Consider the following 8,926-nt stretch of genomic DNA (forward strand, 5'->3'; position numbering starts at 1 on the left):
TAGTAGATACAATTATTAATAATTTACTGAAAAAGAAATTTATAAATAAAAAACAAAAAACTTACCTGCAGGGCAACTCGCAACCGAGGCCCAGACGTTTTTATATGTTACCCAAAATCCATAAAGATCCCCAAAAATGGACCGTTCCATCTAAAATTCCTCCTGGCAGACCCATTGTTTCAGACTGTGAAAGTGAAACCTATTATACAGCAGAATATTTGGATTTTTTTCTGAATCCGTTATCTAATAAACATGACAGTTACCTTAAAGATACATATCATTTTATTGAAAAAATTAAACAACTAGTAATCCCAGCAGACTCCTTTCTGTTTACTATGGATATTGATAGCTTATATACCAATATTGATCACAAAGAGGGCATTGACAGTATTAAAAGAATTTTTCAAAAATACCCGGACAAAAAACGACCAGATAAAGAATTACTCCAATTATTAGAGATTAATTTAAACAGAAATGATTTTGAATTTAATGGGGAATTTTTTGTTCAAATTAAGGGCACAGCTATGGGGAAGAAATTTGCACCGGCTTATGCCAATATTTTCATGGCAGAGTGGGAATCCTCTGCACTACAGAAATGTGCTTTAAAGCCGCTCTGTTATTACAGGTACCTCGACGACATCTGGGGCGTGTGGACCCACTCTGAGCAGGAGTTTGGGACCTTCCTGGGGACTCTCAACAGCCACAACCCTTCCATCAAACTAAAATCAACATGCCACGCCTCTTCAGTCGACTTTCTAGACACGACCACATTTAAGGGAAGTGACTTTCACACCACACACAAATTGGACATTAAAGTTTATTTTAAACCCACAGACACACATGCACTGTTACATAAAACCAGTTTTCATCCCAAACACACATTTGCAGGTCTGGTTAAATCCCAGCTGCTCCGCTTCCACAGAATCTGCACCCAACAGGCAGACTTTAAAAAGGCCACCAAAATTCTTTTTTCGGCATTATACACAAGGGGTTATTCCCGCTCCTTTCTAAGAAAATGTTTTAAGTCATTTCAACAAATTAAACCTATTGATACATCCCCCCTTTTACCCATTGTCACAACACATTCGGCAGCCACGTGCAGGATGGTGAGAGTCCTCAGGAGGAACTTCCGGGATCTTGTTCAGAGCCAGGGGCTGCTCGAGGAGCACAGATTTCTGCCAGCCTACAGGAGAAACAAAAATCTTAAGGACATTTTAATTAGAGCCAAACTTCCTCCCCCTACACAACCAAAATCCAGAGCACTCACCTCTTTTTTCAAACATTTGGATTGGATTTGCAGCCACCACAACAAAAATGTGTTTCCGTCTCTATGCAGGGGGAGCCCCCACTCTCAAAACTGCATTTATGTTATCTCCTGCTCCACCTGTGGGATACAGTACGTTGGGGAGACTGGGAACACTCTCTTAGTTAGATTCACCCAACACAGACACAACATCACAAAACATAAAAACACAGACACTTACCTGGTACAACATTTCATTTCCCACGGATGGGATTCAGTCAATGCAACGATCGTGCAGATGAATCCCAGATGGTCAACCCCAGAGAGAAGGAGACATGAAAGAAATTGGATTTCTAAATTAGACACCCTTCATCCTAGAGGCCTAAATGACAAAAAAACACCATTATTCTAATTAGAGACACTTAACCGCTCTTCCCCCTTTTGTCCAGCAGAGGGAGTTGCTAAACAGTCCCTCTCCATCATCAGATTTTCTCAAAACCCCCCCTGTAAATTTTCTTTTTTCCAGCAGAGGGAGATTATGAATTCCCATAATCAATTTTCATATGGCCCTGCCCTAAAGGTTTTTGATCCTAACCCTAACCAAATTTAAATTGAGAGCCCTAACCCTAATTAGATTATGAAAAAAATAAAATAATTTATCCTTCATTACCCAGAGGGAGGAGCGAGATCTGAGTGGGGACAGAAATGGTCCGTGCACGAGGGCTCCAGGCATACAGCCTGGAGCCCTAACCCTATCACCTAACCAGCCTGAACCTTCTGATTCTCCGCAGGGTCTCTGTCTCTTCCTTCCCCACCTCCCAAAAATCTCTTTCTGTCATCTCCAAAGATGATATTTGTCATGGTTTGTTGGTTTATGACTGCAATTCAAAACTAACTCCTATCATTTTTTTTCTCCTAGAGGGATTATACTCACCTCCACCATTGAAGCCTTAATTCGATTCTTGAAAAAGCAATAGATACACAATTTTTATTATCATTTTTTTGGGTTATTACAATTACATCAGAAATGTTATGAAATAAATGCATACTTTTACCTTTTTACAGAATGTTTGTATTTAGTTTTTTATGGAAAGTATATACTGTTTTGAATATTGTCAATTGATCCCAATACTTTTAAGATGGTAAAATTTAATTTTCATAAAAAAATGTTTTACTTTTATGGGAAAACAAAAAATTACAAATGCATGTGAACACAACGCTCCGAGGCTCCAAGCTCCTTCGACCAGTGAAGGGCACCTTCTACCCAGCAACGCCTCCTGATTGGAGGAGCAGCCCAAATGCATGATGGGAAATGTGACATCATCCCACGAACTCTTCCCTCCATTTTGATGAGAAGACGCATGCACGGAGCTGATCCTCGTCAGTATGATCGCTTCTCATGTTTATTCTTAAGCCAGCCTGAAGAAGACTAAGCTTGTTCGAAACGTTGCAACCTTGGCTTGTATTATTTTTTTATTAAACCGAAGTTGATCGGTAAAATCACGTTTCCTAGTTTATTATTAGCATAGCCTCCCAGTATTAGCATAGCTTGTTAGCCACGTGTGACGGAGGTACCTTCTGCAACGGGCCGAATTACACAAGGACCACAGTAAGCCATGCCACCGCGCCCACACGACGACGGATGGATACTGGTGCAGTCCAGAGGAGGCAGACGGAGGGAACGGGCCTATGAACGCGACAGGCCACAGAACAGACGTGCAGCTGCGGATTTTTCCAGCTACCCACGCCGAGACGGACGCCGATCTTATGCGGACGTCACCAGGGAGGGAGCCCATTTTCTGGAGCCGGCCTTCTACGGCAGACAGCAGGTGAGACATCGCCCTGCACCGCAGCCGTTCTATAGCGGGCCGCGCTACCCATTTCAAAATGGCGCTCAACGTGCGCCAAGACCTAGACCACGCGGTCCCTCCAACCAAAATGGCCGCTACGTCTTTGTACCAGCAGGTGCTCGGAATGAAGCCCCCCCCCACAGGGTACAGTCTAATGACCCTGATTTTACAGAGAAGGTGCGTGTAATGAACAGACTGATTAAAGCTGTACACCACCTCACCAATGTGTCCAGAGAGGCTCATCCTCCCTCCCTGGACAAAATAACAAACAATCTAGCTACAATTATCAAACCAGCATCCCCAAATCTACAAACACAGACTTTGATTGACGGCAATGCTAGAAATTGGGCCTTCACTACCGTTCTCATCCTCAGAGAGCATTATCAAAAGAACATTGACTCTGAAATGCAAAAGCTCACCCAGTTTCCTTCACCGGACTGGAGAGGCCCCTTTGAAATAGCCACAACGTGGGCGAAACGTAATTTAGGCAGACGCCTGAGACAGGATACAATAGACCGTGCCCAGGCGGTCATCATTGCCAGGACGACAGAAACAGCACCTCCTGCTCCACTTCCTGTTGCTGCTGCCGTTTCTTCTCTCCCAACGCAGACAGCTGACCAGACAGCAGAAGAGGACCCACATGCGGTGATTGAGCTGGCTCCATCATCACCTCCAGTGAACCAGCCTCCCTCCACGAGACCACCGAGCCCAGCTGCAGCACAGCCACCCCCTTCACCACAAAGCAGCAGTCATCAGATCACCACGATCGCCCAAATCCACGCAGCGCCTCCACCTGCGCCAATCTCCCGGGTTTCAGTGGAGACCATGACAGAACCACAACAGGAGGACTGGTCACCTCTTTTTGACCTTGAGGAGGCAAGTGAAACAGAACTTTCTCCTCCCACATCCCCGTCTCGTCTTTCTCCTGTAATCCCTCTTCCACCACGCATAAATCGCTCTCAAATAAGCTCTACGGCAGAAAGTGTCGTACGAGTTCTCGACATGCAGAAGGCTGACTCTGAAGCCGAAGAGGAAATCACTCTGGAGCCAGAACCAGCAGATGAGCAGATCACAGCGCTGAGCCAGAGAAAAGGAAGCCAACGCTCCTCCCACAGAGAAGGGAGTCCTCCTCCTCCCGTCCAAACCAGCACCATGGAGAGCAGAGGGTACCACACACTCACCCCTGCCACTCTCTCCAAGCTGAGATCCAGCGTGCAGTCCAGACTAGCCGTTGAGCGAGCAGAGCAGACGACAACTTCTGCAGCAGAAATGCAGGTGTGTGCTCCAACACGACACGACAACACACCCCGCAAATTTACAGAGTGGCACCTGCACATACAACAGAAGAAGGTCATCATAGGAGACTCAAACATCAGCCGCCTCCCACCTTTCAAAGGTGGAAATGTACAATTGGACAGTTTTCCTGGCGCCAGATGGCATCATGCAGAATTTCTCCTGAAGACGGCCACCTTCCAGACGGAACCAGAGGTTCTCCTGCTATCCTTCGGCCTCAACAACAGATCCCAGAGGGATAAAAAAACTCCAGTGAAAGAGATGATCAAAGCCCTGACTGTAGCAGGACAGAGATTCCCAGACGCCACAATCTTCGTCCCTCACGTCAGTTTTTCACCTCACCTTTCACCAGATGAAAAAGCCGTCCTGATTCATCTGAATCAACACATCCAAGAACTGACAGACTACATCCCCCCACTCAGTGGCTTCTTTGAGACCCAAACTGACAGCATCCACTGGACGGCAGCTACCGCGAAGAGGATGCTGGAACACTGGGCTTCATGGTTAAACTGAAGCTCCCTCTAAGCCTCGCACAGAGGGAGGGGAAAGATGGAGTCATGAATCTATGTGATAACTTTGTTCTTTCTCTTACACAGCTTTCCCTGCTGAGCAGAGGTCTTACTTTCATCCCTTCCAAATGTAACAGTAAGAATTTGACCTTTCAATCGAGACATGATTTACAGGAGTACCATCGCAGAATTAAGTTAACTGTTCACTATAAGGACAAAAGCAGCATCCAACCTCAGCCATTCATATTGAAATCTGACTGGACACCCCCATCTGCTACTCTCCCACCACAAATTAACCGTTTAATAGACCAGGATATTTCATACTTTGAGAATGATTTTAAAATCATTCATAACACTCCAAATTTGAGTGGTGAGGAAACCAAAGCTCTAAAAGAATTAGCCCAAAATAATGATATAGTTATTAAACCAGCCGATAAGGGCAGTCTAACAGTAATTATGGATAAAAAAGATTATTTATATGAAGGTTACAGACAGTTAAATGATGTAACTTATTATCATAAACTCAATAAACCCATTTATTTAGATACAATCCCTCTAGTAGATACAATTATTAATAATTTACTGAAAAAGAAATTTATAAATAAAAAACAAAAAACTTACCTGCAGGGCAACTCGCAACCGAGGCCCAGACGTTTTTATATGTTACCCAAAATCCATAAAGATCCCCAAAAATGGACCGTTCCATCTAAAATTCCTCCTGGCAGACCCATTGTTTCAGACTGTGAGAGTGAAACCTATTATACAGCAGAATATTTGGACTTTTTTCTGAATCCGTTATCTAATAAACATGACAGTTACCTTAAAGATACATATCATTTTATTGAAAAAATTAAACAACTAGTAATCCCAGCAGACTCCTTTCTGTTTACTATGGATATTGATAGCTTATATACCAATATTGATCACAAAGAGGGCATTGACAGTATTAAAAGAATTTTTCAAAAATACCCGGACAAAAAACGACCAGATAAAGAATTACTCCAATTATTAGAGATTAATTTAAACAGAAATGATTTTGAATTTAATGGGGAATTTTTTGTTCAAATTAAGGGCACAGCTATGGGGAAGAAATTTGCACCGGCTTATGCCAATATTTTCATGGCAGAGTGGGAATCCTCTGCACTACAGAAATGTGCTTTAAAGCCGCTCTGTTATTACAGGTACCTCGACGACATCTGGGGCGTGTGGACCCACTCTGAGCAGGAGTTTGGGACCTTCCTGGGGACTCTCAACAGCCACAACCCTTCCATCAAACTAAAATCAACATGCCACGCCTCTTCAGTCGACTTTCTAGACACGACCACATTTAAGGGAAGTGACTTTCACACCACACACAAATTGGACATTAAAGTTTATTTTAAACCCACAGACACACATGCACTGTTACATAAAACCAGTTTTCATCCCAAACACACATTTGCAGGTCTGGTTAAATCCCAGCTGCTCCGCTTCCACAGAATCTGCACCCAACAGGCAGACTTTAAAAAGGCCACCAAAATTCTTTTTTCGGCATTATACACAAGGGGTTATTCCCGCTCCTTTCTAAGAAAATGTTTTAAGTCATTTCAACAAATTAAACCTATTGATACATCCCCCCTTTTACCCATTGTCACAACACATTCGGCAGCCACGTGCAGGATGGTGAGAGTCCTCAGGAGGAACTTCCGGGATCTTGTTCAGAGCCAGGGGCTGCTCGAGGAGCACAGATTTCTGCCAGCCTACAGGAGAAACAAAAATCTTAAGGACATTTTAATTAGAGCCAAACTTCCTCCCCCTACACAACCAAAATCCAGAGCACTCACCTCTTTTTTCAAACATTTGGATTGGATTTGCAGCCACCACAACAAAAATGTGTTTCCGTCTCTATGCAGGGGGAGCCCCCACTCTCAAAACTGCATTTATGTTATCTCCTGCTCCACCTGTGGGATACAGTACGTTGGGGAGACTGGGAACACTCTCTTAGTTAGATTCACCCAACACAGACACAACATCACAAAACATAAAAACACAGACACTTACCTGGTACAACATTTCATTTCCCACGGATGGGATTCAGTCAATGCAACGATCGTGCAGATGAATCCCAGATGGTCAACCCCAGAGAGAAGGAGACATGAAAGAAATTGGATTTCTAAATTAGACACCCTTCATCCTAGAGGCCTAAATGACAAAAAAACACCATTATTCTAATTAGAGACACTTAACCGCTCTTCCCCCTTTTGTCCAGCAGAGGGAGTTGCTAAACAGTCCCTCTCCATCATCAGATTTTCTCAAAACCCCCCCTGTAAATTTTCTTTTTTCCAGCAGAGGGAGATTATGAATTCCCATAATCAATTTTCATATGGCCCTGCCCTAAAGGTTTTTGATCCTAACCCTAACCAAATTTAAATTGAGAGCCCTAACCCTAATTAGATTATGAAAAAAATAAAATAATTTATCCTTCATTACCCAGAGGGAGGAGCGAGATCTGAGTGGGGACAGAAATGGTCCGTGCACGAGGGCTCCAGGCATACAGCCTGGAGCCCTAACCCTATCACCTAACCCTAACCCTAACCCTAACCCTAACCCCTAACCCTAACCCTAACCCTAACCCTAACCCTAACCCCTAACCCCTAACCCTAACCCTAACCCTAACCCCTAACCCTAACCCTAACCCTAACCCTAACCCTAACCCTAACCCTCCCTAACCCTAACCCTAACCCTAACCCTAACCCCTAACCCTAACCCTAACCCTAACCCTAACCCTAACCCTAACCCCTAACCCTAACCCTAACCCTAACCCTAACCCTAACCCTAACCCCTAACCCTAACCCTAACCCTAACCCTAACCCTAACCCTAACCCTAACCCTACAGAAATGTGCCTCGTATGTCCTCTGGGGTTATAGATCATGTGGAGGCACTCATTGCTTCTACTATGGATGATGGTGAGCAAGAAGTACAAGCAGTGCAAAATCTAAGGACGTCTGCTACACAAGTGGAACCACCTGGACAGGAAAGAGAGACAAACAGGGCTGCAGTGAATGGGAAGAAAACATGCAACCCAGCAGTTTTTACCATGATGGAACATGTCATACAGGAGGATGACTTGGAAAATCAATCCCTCCAAGAGGAAACTCCATCACCCAATGTGAGAGTACGCTGGAATAGACGTCAGGAAGAGAAAGACAGCAACACAATGGTTGTGAAGCTCTCCAAACTGCAGGATGTTTCTGATGACAGCAGCAGTCCAATGGAACAGAGACCTCCTCGAGGGAGGATGGGATGGGTCAGGGAGACATCAAACGTTACTGCTGAGGCATTGATTGTTTCGGACCACGAGGAGATGGATGGCCTACACCAGACACCTTTGCGAAGCGGAAGCACTTCTCTGAATGTGCAAAGAGTATCGGCTTTAGTTCATGCTTCTTTTGACGAATCTCATGATGATTCCCAAGGGGGGAATCCAGAGGACCTCTTCTCCACACCCAGACCACACTGTGATCGAGTTACGAGGTATCCAGACTCAAATCGTAAAATGAAAAAACCTAGGAGACTATCTGGTAACAGCAAAAGTAAAAACTTTACCATAAGGCCACAAACATACAAAACGTAAAGACAATTTTATTGGATTACAACACTTTCAAAATAAAGTGAACAAAAACATTTCAAAATTCCCCAAATCTTTACTTTTAATCCTAATTATACATTTATCCTGACTAATATAACAATTTCATATGGCCCTAATCCTAAATTATGCCCTTTAATTGGATCTTCTCAAACTGGCCCCCTAAATCTGATCCTAATCTTAACCTCACCCCTTAATCTATTCTAACCCTAACCTGACCCCTTAATCTGATCCTAACCCTAACCAAATTGAGTATATAGCCCTAATTCTAACCAAATTATTGGAAAACTAAAGCAAAATTAAAATATAGCCCTAGCCCTAATCAAATCCTTAACATATTAAGTTATATAAATAATTGGTTTAAAAATCATAATTTGGAGATGGGATGATTAAAAAAATGTTTTT

General features: G+C 43.5%; 2 long non-coding RNA genes across 2 annotated transcripts; both read right to left on the minus strand.

Moving 5' to 3' along the window:
• Nucleotides 1-799: 799 nt before the first annotated feature.
• On the minus strand, nt 800-4,906 carry LOC144987904 (uncharacterized). The gene is made up of 2 exons (XR_013651591.1): nt 1,485-4,906; nt 800-1,410 (listed from the first exon to the last, which is right to left on the minus strand). It is a non-coding gene; the product is annotated as an uncharacterized LOC144987904 (long non-coding RNA).
• Nucleotides 4,907-6,250: 1,344 nt separating this feature from the next.
• Nucleotides 6,251-7,445, minus strand: LOC144987900 (uncharacterized). Its single transcript, XR_013651589.1, has 2 exons — nt 6,719-7,445; nt 6,251-6,634 (listed from the first exon to the last, which is right to left on the minus strand). It is a non-coding gene; the product is annotated as an uncharacterized LOC144987900 (long non-coding RNA).
• Nucleotides 7,446-8,926: the final 1,481 nt, after the last annotated feature.

The sequence above is a fragment of the Oryzias latipes genome, chromosome 19 (assembly GCF_053564925.1).
Source record: "Oryzias latipes strain Hd-rR chromosome 19, Olatipes_Hd-rR_3.1".
NCBI lineage: Eukaryota > Metazoa > Chordata > Actinopteri > Beloniformes > Adrianichthyidae > Oryzias > Oryzias latipes.